Source organism: Eptatretus burgeri, chromosome 2, assembly GCF_056783735.1.
Source record: "Eptatretus burgeri isolate ZD-2024b chromosome 2, Ebu_testis_v1, whole genome shotgun sequence".
In the NCBI taxonomy this organism is placed as follows: domain Eukaryota; kingdom Metazoa; phylum Chordata; class Myxini; order Myxiniformes; family Myxinidae; genus Eptatretus; species Eptatretus burgeri.
The window spans coordinates 76661525-76674811 of record NC_140962.1 but is presented as its reverse complement, the minus strand read 5'-3'; the positions used below and the strand labels follow the sequence as shown (position 1 = coordinate 76674811).

Below are 13287 nucleotides of genomic sequence, written 5' to 3'. Positions count from 1 at the left end.
TGCACTCCATTACTCCCTGCAAAGTAGATATCCATATCTTCAACTTATCCATAGTAATCCAAAGTGATGCCATTTCTACACTTTTCCTGAAGCAAGGCTACTCTGCCACCACTATCCCTGATACTGCATAGCACATCAAACATTTCTTACACATCTTATAATCTTCCTCTGTTCTTCTTGTCCCCTTCCCTTCCCTCCCCTCCTGAGGGATGCAGGTGACGTTGAGGGTTAGGGGAGAACACAAGGGGTGGACAACATGGATACATAAGCAAGATGGATACGTAAGTTTATGTTTTGTATCCCAATGATCGGCCAGATCTGGTTCCAGACCTGAACTAAAAATCTAATCAGCTTGCTCTTGTCATCGAACCACCTCATCCACCTAGTTTTGTCATAACTCATCCACAACTTTTTGAAATATCATGCTATATATAATTTTGGTCCCATCTCTAAATGGTGAAGAATCACTTAGAAAATCAAAAAATTCTCATATCCGGATCTTGATTCGGATCTTCACTAAAATCGAATCGATTCGTCCTTTTCAACACCCAACCTGTCCATCATTTGTTGTCTGAATCCTTCTATAACTTTTTGAGATATTGTGCTATATATCGTTATTAGTCCTGTCACTCAATGATGAAGCATCACCTTAAAAATTCTCATACGTGGAATCGGATCCGGATTTTCATCAAAATTGAATCAATTCGTCCTTGTCACACACCCAACCTGTCCAAGTTTTGTCATAACTCGTCCACAACTTTTTGAAATATCATGCCATATATCGTTTTTAGCCGCATCTCTCAATGGTGAAGAATTACTTAGGAGATTTTAATATCCAGATCTTCACAAAATTTAATCAATTTGTCCTTGTCACACACCCAACCTGTCCACCAACATTCTTCCAAATCCGTCCACAACTTTTTTGAGATATCCTGCTCACAGACAAATAAACAGACAGACAAGGGTGAAAACATAACCTCATCCACTTTTGGTGGCAGAGGTAAATGTCTACTTACCCCATTCTGCAGTAAAGAGTGCTGGATAAACAGTGCAATGGCTCCAAAATCTCCAAGGCAGTAACCATATAATACAACTCTGCTGAACAAGTATGATGAGCATACCAGTTTAAAGGGATTTAGCAGGGTTTTTCCATGTATTCTCAAATTGAAGCTGGTACATAAATCTCAAGGACAAAAACATTAGTAGATTTTAGTGTATCTTTACAAAAACTACTATTATTTTTGTCAGTATTGAATGAAACAAAGGAATTGATATTAACGAGAAGGGCACTCGGTAGACCACATAACTCCGCAAGGCTGATTAGTTTCCGTTTTGTATCCCACTGATAGGTCGGATCTAAATTTGGACCTGACCTAAAATTTAATCGGCTTGTTCTTGTCACTTAACCAACTCATCCACCAAGTTTCATCCGAATCCATCCATACCTTTTTGAGATTTTTTGAGAAATATCATTGTTGAAGAAGAACGATTGTTTATATTAAGGGGTTTTTGTTCCTCCACATGGTAATTCTTTTGACTATCTTTTTTCTGTTTCATGTTATCATCAAACATATTCATATACATATGGTCAAACCTCTTTAAGAAGAATATACAGGTATACATGACCCACTGTTTCCCCCTCCTGAGATCTTTAAATGCCAATGATGTAGCATGGATGGATCCTGGGTGTGGAAAGGCGTATTTACTTTTTTTTCAATCAGAGGTTTATTATTTTTTCCGATTATTCAACCAGTCCATTATTCCATGATTTAAATGTATAGAGATACTCAACAACATCACTCCGAGATTCCCTTTATGGCAATCTTTCCTACCAGGTTTCAGAATTTTCAAAAATGCACTTGACTGAAATGTTTCCCTTACTTTCAGGATATAACTTATAAACACACACACAAAATTTTTTTTTAAAAATGACAAGACCTGACCTGACCTGAAAAAAAACCCCACTCAGAGCACTCGGTAGAGTGCAAAACCTTCGCCGCCAATACTGCTGGGTCACTTAAGTGAACCTGATATCCTATTCATTGTAGGTCAAAACGGATCAGACTCTACTGAACCACGATTGAATAAACTAAACTAGATCGACGCGCATGTAGAAATGCCAAAAAAAAAAATCGAAATTTTTTTGAAAAAAAAGTGCAAAATTTCTGGGTTTTTTTCTCTAACAATTCTTTTTGGGGGGTGGGGGGGCTGGAAATCACTTAAAACATGTAGAAATGCAAAAAAAAAAAATTCAAATATTTTTCAAATAAAATCGAATTTTTTTGGAAAAAAAGTTGCAAATTTTTTTTTTTTCTCAAACAAAAATTTTTGGGGGGGGTTGGAAATCACTTAAAACATGTAGAAATGCAAAAACAAAATTCAAATATTTTTTGAAAATGGCCGCTATAGCGGCGATAATGGACTTTGGACCAACTCCAAAATCCAATGGCATGATCCTTGGAACATACCTAATCCCCCCACCAAGTTTCGTCGAAATCCGTCCAGGAGTTTTTCCGTAATACTGTTCACAAACAAACAGAGGGTGAAAACAGTAACCTCCGTCCATCTTCGATGGCGGAGGTTAAATATCGACACTCATCAAAAGTGAACTCTCTGCACAGAAGATGAAGTAACATAATTTTTGTGTGGATGTGGAATAAAAGCAAACTCTTTGGATCCCTTCGAAACTGAGATCCCTTTAACCTGAAAGAAATGAAAGCTTGAAATCTGAGATTGTGTTATTCTTCATATTAAACATTGATTATTACTTCTCTCTGGGTGTCTTACTTCCAATTAGAGTATTCTTCCATGAACACAATTTGTCGAGCTACTTTATTCCCAGTGTAGGCAACTTCAGTGACCTACATCAAATTGACAAATTATGTCCTTGGCAGGATAGTCTAATGTAATTGGTGATTTTATGGGCATTTTGTGATCTCATGCAATAAATTGGCATAATGTGTGGTTTATGCTCTCTTACTTTTTTGTTTTTCCCCCAATACCTTTTTTTGTATACCTAATAGAGGCTTGTGGAAGAGCTTGAGCAGAATGGGAAATTTCCACTCAAATATTTGTTCCTCTTTTCTGCCTCTCATGCCCAAAGATGTACGTATTTCCATATTCTCTGACTAGAGAAGTAACATTCTGAGAAAAAATGAAAATGAGAAGTTTTATGTCAAGGAAAGAACAAGAGTAAAAGAGAAGGGGAAGATTTGATTCAGAAATGAGGAGGGAACAGAAAAGACAAAAGGGAGGAAAGAAAATGCGAATTTATCGAATAAACAAGGTGGAGTGGGGCAGAGGCTGGTGATTGCTATTGTTGTTTTATCCAAGTACATTGTCTGGCTTTTGAAGATATTATGTCCAAAACACCTGTCCACAGTACTATATGATGTACATTTGACTCATATCGCTATGACTGCAGGTTCAAATCCCACATACTGTGTTGATTTATCCATTGCTGCTAACTTTCTTGTAATTCATGTTAAAGTAAACTGATGTCCTCTTATGTCTTTATCCTTTGTGCAATGTATTTTATAGCTTCTCCCTGATTTCTCACAGCTTATACATATCATGTATGCAAAAGAAGTAGGTTGGAGGATTGGGAAAGATTAATTTAGAAGAATACATTTTATGAATACAAGGCAAGTGAGTGGGAGGAGTTGTAATGATTGGGTAGAAATGGGAAGATTGTGTATAAAGGAGATCTCCAGAGGGCATTACCATGGATCACTACCAAAAAGGGGTTGATGAAATAGACAACCATGTTTGGTAGTATGCGTTTGTAGATTGTTCTTTCACCGTATTTCATAAAAGACACATTGAAGTAAACTGATGAAAGTTTCATTGATCACTGCACATTGGTGATTTTTAGTGGTGATCTGTGGCACTGGCATCTGAATATTTCGTTTCTATTTAGTATCCATAAGGTTTTGACGAGCGAAACTAATATAGTGATCCGATATACCACCCCACCGCCCTCCCCCCTCCCCACCACCTAATCATCCCCCTACCTGTAATTATCTAACTCCTTTCACTTCTTTCCGAACTGCTTGCCTCACTTTTTTGAAAAAGTACTTCACCACCTTCTTTTCAAAAGGGAAGCACCACCACCATCTGGCCAGCATTTGGCCTATTCACACATTCTATTGCCGTCCTCACCCTGCTATTCTTTCTCTATTTGTCTTGCTGATGAGGATATTAAGTCAAAAACATCACAGTCCAAAATTGGTGTTGATATAAACCTATTTGAATCCGTGATCACGCGCTGTTGCTTTTGACTTATCAGATCATCACATCCAGAGACCTTCTTTTACCCCTTGACCTCGTGTGACCTGGATGGCTTAAGGTAGCATTTAGATATTACTACGTTTACAGATGGTGTACCCAGAAATGAAAGTGAAAAATGATAAATAGTTAATTTGATTCAAGGAAGGAAAATAGGAGGTGTTAAAGGACTGTAGGCAGAGAAAGGATTGTAGTCCATAGTTGAGAGGAGGAAAGAGTTGGGTTTTTTTTAAATAAAAGAGGGCAGAGTCAGAAACTGCCACTTTTGTGTATGTAATATCTAAAAAGTTCTGAATGCAACAGCACAGTTCTGCTCAGACTCTTTGTACAATGCTTTCATGGTACAATGTGGTCAATGATGTGATATCAATACAGGCTTTAAATAGAATTCTATATAGCACTATATAATACGGTAAAATATGATGCATATGTTGTCTTTTCCTCTCAAAATTGTATTGTATCATAAAAATGTCTGTCAATACAGGTTTAAAATGTACAATCAAAGTAATACAGACTTTAAGATAAAACGGCACTCGGTAGAGCGCATACCTCCGCTCCATATTGCCTGATCCACGAGAACATATCTGGCCCAATACATTTTTGAGATATCATGCGATATATCGTTTTTGAGCCTTATTTCTCAATGGGGAAGAATCATTTAAAAAATTCTCATAATCGGATCCGGATTCAGATCATCACCAAAGTTTAATCGATTTGTCATGGTCACACACCCAACCTGTTCACCAAGTTTCGTCTGAATCCGTCCACAACTTTTTGAGATATCCTGCACACAAACAAACAGACAAACAAACAAAAAGACAGAAAGGGGTGAAAACATAACCTTCTTCACCTTCAGTGGTGGAGGTAAATATCATGCTATTCAGTACTATTGTTACGAATCTGGAAGCCATGAGCACTCAACATACATGTCCGATAGAACAGTTATTTCGCGAAGTAAATGTGGATAGATAGCTCCCTTTCCCTTGTTTAATGGGTATTTAAATGTTCATGTGCTGCAGAATTATTTTGATAGTCAGGGTTTTCTTTTATTTTTACACCACCAACATCGTCTACAACAACACCAGCATCACCCTCACCTTCACCTCGTTGTGACTGACGCCATTGCCTTCAGCATGTATGTGGGCGGAGCCCCCGCAGGAGAATGTTCCTCTGCCTGTTGGGTGGGCGGTCAGCAGCGACGGCCGTCACGCCCCCCCTCCCCGGTCCAATTAACGGCCTTGGCACCCGTTTTGGCCAATGACAGGGCGACGAGTGCATTTTGCATGCCAAAACCGTCCAGTGAGGGAAAGCGGGGAGGGAGGAGGCGTCTCCACCCCCCCCCCCTGGACAAGGGTGAATAAGGTTGCGGCACGATCGGACCGAGGGGAGAGTTTGAGAAAGTTGATGACCATCGAGCAGGCAAGGTTATGGTCAACTTGATGGGCAGGTTGAACAAGTGTGGAGTTATCAGCCCTCGCTTTGATGTTCAACTCAAAGACTTGGAGAAGTGGCAGAGAAACCTCCTGCCTTCTCGACAGTTTGGGATACAGAGGAGAGTTTGGTTTTCGGGACGAGCGCTGAGCGGAGCCCTAGAGTCTGATCGCATCTCTCTGGTGCCTGGTTCTATTACCGCGTCTCACTGATGCCTGGTTCTATCATCGCCTCTTGCTCGCCTGGTTCGCTCGTGTCAGCCAAACCACACGAGGTGGACAGGTCCATGTCCTTCTGGGTATCTGTGTGTGTGTCTGTCGGTGGGCCCGTCTTTAAGAAGTAAATTGTTAAGTGCCTTTGCTGTACATTATTTGCCTTGCATCTCTTATTAGTCGTGATATCTGCCCTTACGTGCTTCCCTCCTTCCCCACCTACTGTTAATAAATACCCTATTTGTGAAATGTATCAGCTCGTTTTTGTGTTTCTTTGATTGGTTTAATGTGGTGCGTGTTAGGAGAATTAAAGAAGGCCGTTGTTGCCGTAGTGGTGTGCATTTGGGACTGACGGATCTCGTAACCATCCGCTCGGGTTACGCATGGTTCGTGCGCGCATACGGCTTGTCCCGTATGAGTGCTGTCGAGGGTGTGAATTCCCCGGTAGCTTTGTCCGCGTGGGTAATTAGGTATATTGAAGTCTGGCAATTAACCCTACCCCACGTGGTCAAATTATTGGCGATTCACGGTCCAGTAAGGGACCGTACCTGTCGGAGTTTTCGAAAGGTACGATTTAAATTCCGGGTTTTCGGTAGAGTCAACCCTACTGCTCCACCTAGCGGTCGTGCTCGCAGCCGACACCCAGCCCCGCAACACTATATCGTTTTTGGCCCCGTCTCTCAATGGTGAAGAATCACTTTTAAAATTAAATAACTCTCGTATCCAGATCCGGATTCGGATCTTCATTAAAATCGAATCAATTTGTCATGGTCACACACCCAACCTGTCCACCAGGTTTCATCCGAACCTGTCCACAACTTTTTGAGATATCGTGCTAAATATCATTTTTCTCCCTATCTCTCAATGGTGAAAAATCACTTTTAAAATTCTAGTCGTTGAATCTGGATCTTCACTAAAATCTAATCATTTCATCCTTGTCACACATCCAATCTGCCACCAAATTTCATCTGGATCCGTCCACAAGTTTTTGAGATATCCTGCACACAAACAAACAGAAAAACAAACAAATAAGAAGACGTTGTGCAGAGCACGATACTTACAAAATCCATGAAACAAATTTGACCTCAAAAATGCGGTTTTGATTTCAATGACCAAATGTGGTGGTTGTTGAATTCAACGACCAAATATGCAACTCATCTTCAAATTTCAAGTGAATTGGAAGAAAATTGAAATTTTAGAAATTCGGCATATGTTGACCTTTTTGGCCTATGTGGACCTCCAAAATAATTGGTGGTTGAATTCAATGATGTGATGCATAAATCCTCTTCAAATTTCAAGCCAATTGGATGAAAATTGAATATTTCAGAAATACCACCTTAGTTGTTGACCTTTGGCCTATGTTGACCTTTTGGTCTACGTTGAGCTTAAAAATAATTGCTTGGTTGAATTCAGTGACCTGAAATATAAATACTCTTCAGATTTCAAACAATCGGATGAAAATTGAGGATTTCAGAAATACCACCTTAGTTGCTGACCTTGGGCTTATGTTGACCGCTTGGTCCATGTTGATCCTAAAAATAATTTGCGAGTTGAATTCAGTGACATGAAATAAAAACCCTCTTCAAATTTCAAGGATTGAGGATTTGGATGGGGGATGATAAGAGGTGGTGGTGAATAGCTGTTTTTAAGGCCTGGAGTGAAGAATGGAATTGAACAGAGTGAGAGAGTTTATTCCAAAGGTGGGGAAAAAGAGGAATGAAAGGGTGAAGGTGAGCAGCGATTCGTGATTTTGCTAGTTTTACAAGAGGGGGGGGGGGGTGTTGGCGGACCTTGAGTGCCCTGCGGAAATATGGTGGGGACAAATCGCAGACAGAGCAGGAGTGGGTGAGACCAGAGAAGAGACGGTAGAAGACAGAAAGACCACCGACCTGCCTGCGGTAAGAGAGTGAGAGGCCCAAAGACTCAGCCTCATACCAATGATACCAATGATCCGAAGTGCCCTGGTTTCTACAGCGTGAAGCCGAGAAAGGTGAGATGCAGGAGCCCCAGCCCAGAGGGAAGAGCAGTACTCCATCAGGCTGCGGACGAAAGCTTTGTATGTGGTCAGGAGCTCAGGGGGGGCTGAGGAAGGACTTTGCACGACGGAGGATTCCCAGTCGGCGACTGGCTTTGGAGGCCAGGCTGGAAATGTGGCTTTTCCAGGAAAGATAATGGCAGATAGTGAGACCCAGAAGCTTGACTCAAAGGACTTTTTCCAGAGGATTGTTGAGAAAGTCGATTGCGGGGATTTCCAAATGGTCCTTTCGGAGAGACATCGTGAGAGTGTGAGATTTGTCAGGATTAAAAGACATGTTCCACGTATTGGACCAGTTTGTGATTTTACTCAGATCGGCAAAGCGCGAAGCAGCTGCTGCTTTCCGGTCTGAGTGATGACAGATGGTATGGCAGAGGGTGGAGTCATCAGCAAAGAGATAAAGAGGATTTTCCAGAGAGTTGGAGAGATCATTGATGAAAACCAGAAAAAGAACAGGACCCAGAACGTTGTTGGGAGAGCAAAATCAGTATATCCAGCATAGAGTGACCTGGTCTGAAACCAAATTGATGATCGGAAATCAAGCCATTGGAGAAGAGGAAGGATTTAATGTCTGAAGCGATGATGCATTCCATAACCTTGCTGATGATTGGGAGAAGACTGATTTGTCTGTAGTTGCAGGGATCTGTTTTTGCACCTTTTTTATGCAGGGCAGCAATGTTTCCTGATTTCCAAGCAGATGGCAGATGACCTTGAGCAAATGAGATGGTGAATAGAACAGAGAGAGGGTGAGCAAGAGCAGAGGAGCAGGTTTTTAGGACACGTGGGCTGATGCCGTCTGGACCGGATGCAGAATCTGAGTCACGGTTTGACAGCAAGCTCTCCACCTTGTCAGAAGAAAAGGACACAGAGTCCAGGGACAGTTGGGTGCGACTGGGTAAGGTGCCTACAGAATGCGATAGGTTTCGGACACAAGATTTTGATGCAAACACCGAGTTTAGGTATTCAGCCTTTTCATGTGCGGTATCAGCAGTGTGGCCATTTGAGGTAAGGGAGGGGATGGAGGGGGAACATACACTAGAAACAGATTTGATTAGATGCCACCAGGATTTGGAGGAGGGAGGGAGGTTTGAGAGTTCAGACTTGAGCTTAGAAAGATGTTGTTTTCTGGCTCTCCTGAGGGTAGATACACACTTGAAGTTTTATGGAAGGAACTGAGATTACCCTCAGTTGGGTTTGCTTTCCATGAGGCAAAGGAAAGTTGTTTCAGGACAACTGCCTCACCACAAGCTTCAGTGAACCAAGGGCGGGAGGAAGGGTAAGACAACTGAAGACGAGAGGGGATAAATCTGTGCATGAGAGAGAGCAAGTTTCTTTGAAAGAATTCCCAGGATTAGTTGATGTTGGAGAAAGCAGCGATGGGAGACCAGTGTAAAAGTTTCATGGCTGCTTTGAGACCAGTTGGCCTGAGTGAAATGCCAGACTCAACCGCGCTGGGGTTGTTCTCTGATAACAGCCAGAGAGATGTCCACTTTGACAAGCATGTGGTCAGAAGAACCGATTGGAGCGGAGGAAGAACAGCAGATATTTTCAGGGAAATTTATCAAAATCAGATCCAGAAGAGATAGATTACCATTGGTTGAGATCCGGGTCCGGGAGTTGACCGATTCAGTCAGACCCAATGAGTCGCAGAAGTCTTTCGCTGAAAATGTTTAAACCTGAAAACCTTTGGCTGATGTTGACTTTTTGACCTTTTGAGCTCAAAAACAATAGCCTTCATCCTTATGAAAAAAAAAATTCATTTCATGAATATCGGTTAGAAATTGTGACCTATAGGTGATAAAGAGACAAAGACTAACAGACAGACAGAATAACAAAATCGACTGACCAAATATACTTGAAAAATCTTCGATGTTGCAAGTAACAATCAGACAGAGAGGGCTAAAAACATAACCTCCTCCACCTTCGGTGGTGGAGGTAATAATGCTTGTTATTATTATTATTATTATTATTATTATTATTATTATTATTATTATATTACTGGTACGTGCCTGTAAAAAAAAAAAATAATAATAATAATAATAATAAATAAATAAATAAACCACACAGGCCGTTTCTTCGCTCTCACGTGCCCGTACGTGCGTGACCCGGAAGTTCGATATTATTATTATATACAGACAACGATTATTCGCAATTTAGTTTTAATACCCAATTATTCAATTAGCGCCAACGTATTTTACCTTTTCACAATGTCGTGGCAAGGAAAAACAAAAAGAGATGAGAAGAGAGAGAAAAAATTTACTTCCTGGTTCGGAGCATACCAGCACTCTGATGTTCCCGAAATGTATACACCATCTAATATGAAAACGATCATAACTTGGGCCATTGTGTTTATCTATAAATGCGCATAAGAAATCGAGAAATTATTAGAATACACGAAGTCATCACTCTCCGGAAGCCCGTACGTTGTAACCCGTAATGGGGAACGTGGCTGTGCTTCCCTTCCCCATCGGCCACGCCCACGCAACAACGTGTCTTGTCATTGATTTGTTAAATTTGGTAAATAAATGGCCATAACTTAGGAAGCACTTGTCCGATTAATATCAAACCTTGAAAAGGCAAATACTCAGGACCCAGCAATATACCTGGCAAGTTTCAATTAGATCGGACCAGAGGTTGTCGAGAAACAGCGGTCACACACACACACACACACACACACACACACACACACACACACACACACACACACACACACACACACACACACACACACACACACACACACACACACACACACACACACACACACACACACACACACATTGCTGGAATTATAGATAGATTATTATTATTCGAAGTATTATGTTATATTTTATCATAGGAGAACATAAAATGACACTCAGGATGGTGTTTCCCAGTCAGTGGGAGTCATGTTATTATCATTATTATTATTACCAATAATTAACACTATTATTATTGTTATGATTATTAGTATTAATGTCAATGGTGTTTTGTAATAATGTTAATATTATTATGATGCTATTATCATTGTTATTGTTTTTACTATTAGAAGTGGCCTTGGTAAAAACGCCCTGATACGCTGATATCGATATACCTCAATATGCCGTTTGGCCAAGGTGAAAAAATCCCTTGGGGAGGTGGGCAAATGAAGTTGCAACAACCTTCGTTGTTTGACCGTGAGTCCCCCTTGCAAGATTGGTTGAGATTGGATGAGTAACAACCGAATGTATCGTGGTCAGACAGACAGACAGACAGACACTAAATTGCGTATTTTAGTCTGATTTATTATCGTGTGAATTGTATTATATGGTAAGGTTAATGTCAGTACAGGTTTCAAATAGTTTGGCAAATCTGTTAATCTCAAGATCAAAGTTAGTTTATGTGACAGCATTCAAACCACTATTATCTGTTGTAATTTAAATAAAATAAAATATAAATTTATAGTTACATTCACAATGCGTATTCTGTAGCGAATGGTTTTATTTCGAATGAAAAACTGTTTTATATATAGTGATTTGGCTTTCTGTCCTGGTCAATAATGGACCTTGGATTATATGGCTCTTGCATGTTTACTCCTGCATTCTCAGCTGGCACTCGAATAGAACAGAACAGCCATATGGTTTCCCTTCACCCAACTTCCCCCATCCTTCCCTAAAGCCTCATGTCATCTATAAGCGAGGCGGATGATAACAGCATAACTATGTATACAATCACAATATGAACCAAGTAATGGATTCATTTCAAGGTAGCTGTTCGATTAATTTATTTAGATGATCACATCATATCGTGACACCCTTTTCCAGCCTTTAATTAATTCGTCCATCCCACCCCTCCCCACCCTATACCCGTAGCTATTGTCCTCCAAACTCTTTGAGCAAAGCCAAAGGCTGGAGAAAGAAATGGCAATGGAAGCAACGATCCCGCAGGCATGTTTGTCTTTGTGCATCATGCTAAGCACACATATATACACCTTAATGTAATTGTGCTCATAAAGCCTTTATTAAAACTTTGTCAAGTTTGCTTTAGGTAAGAGCCAGGCAACATGTCAAAAGCGCCGGCCTCGCCCTAAGTGTGATGTAGCAAGAAGTGGCATCAAATGCTCAGTTCAATATCTCACTGACATCTTCATAATCTACTTGTCTCGCACTGTCTGCTGTGCGACAGGACACAGAAGAGGGCAAGAAAACCGGACAGGTGGAGCGGAGTCACGTCTTCTTTTGTTTACGCGGTCACCTGCACGAGCCAGGTTTACTTAGATCAAAGCCATTTCCCACAAGCGTCCGTGCATGGTTTAACAGATCTTCACACAAAGGACGTTTTCACGCCGTATGATCTTGCAAAACGACTTTTTCCCCCATCCAACGTAAGTGCTAAAATACGACCCTTCTGCGGCTGTGCGGCATGATTCATTGCCAGTTTTACATACCCCGAAACCGCCATGCATTAGCCGCATGTCTCGGTGGGTGACGTGGGGCTGAAACACGCAAATGCGATGCAGGTTTTGGAACAGGCCCCACATGCACATGGCCGCCCCACAGATGGCAGAACCCCGCAGTGAAAAGAGGGAGGAAAATGGAAAGAAACCAAGGGACTGATTTGCATTCATTCCCCGCATTTTGGCAAGGTCACTTATTTGAATCAAACAGAACACATATATTTATGGCAGTTAACATGGTATATAATCTAAGATGATGTTATGCTTTATGTACACACACACACACACACACACACACACACACACACACACACACACACACACACACACACACACACACACACACACACACACACACACGTATTTACGTCATAGATGTTAATCATTTGTTCTTTCTTTAAATTCAATCTTTAATTTAATTTATTTTGCCTTAGTAACTCTAAACCCCAGAGATTCCCCACGGAGAACCCATGCGCGGACGCCTTCACGTTGATATTACTAGTTAATTACTTTTGTTGCAAGTACTGAAATAAGTTATTTCCATTGCACTCAATGAAACCAGCTCAATGAAGCTGGTTAATTTTGGCTCATTCCTAAATTTTTTTGTTCACTCAATATAGTTCTCCAAACAGTAGAAAAATATAAGTTTAATGCTTTGGCAATTTCATATTTTCTTGTGTATATATGGAGAAGGAGGAAGATCATAGCTTTACTTGCTTAAAGTAAATCGGTATGTAGGCTAAGTTATGAGAATCGTTATTTCTTTAAATTATCAGATTTCATTTCAGATTGTGACACTTATTTAGTCCAGACGATATTCGATCCAAAAAGCCAGAATCATATTTCGATGATATACTTTAATTATTCTGTGAGAGTCGGTCATGGAAAATTGCATCATGTAAATGTAT

The 13287-nt window shown here is 40.7% G+C and overlaps 1 long non-coding RNA gene across 2 annotated transcripts in view; it reads left to right on the top strand.

Annotated features, from left to right (window-relative positions):
- The first annotated feature begins 207 nt into the window (after positions 1-207).
- The window catches only part of LOC147032376 (uncharacterized), a 46557-nt gene continuing 33477 nt past the window's right edge, over positions 208-13287 (top strand). Inside the window, exon 1 of one of the 2 annotated variants that reach the window (XR_015055137.1) lies at positions 208-281. This is a non-coding gene — a long non-coding RNA (uncharacterized LOC147032376). Of the gene's footprint in view, positions 282-12141; positions 12308-13287 lie in introns of those variants that run through there. The other variant, XR_015055136.1, reaches the window with a different exon arrangement.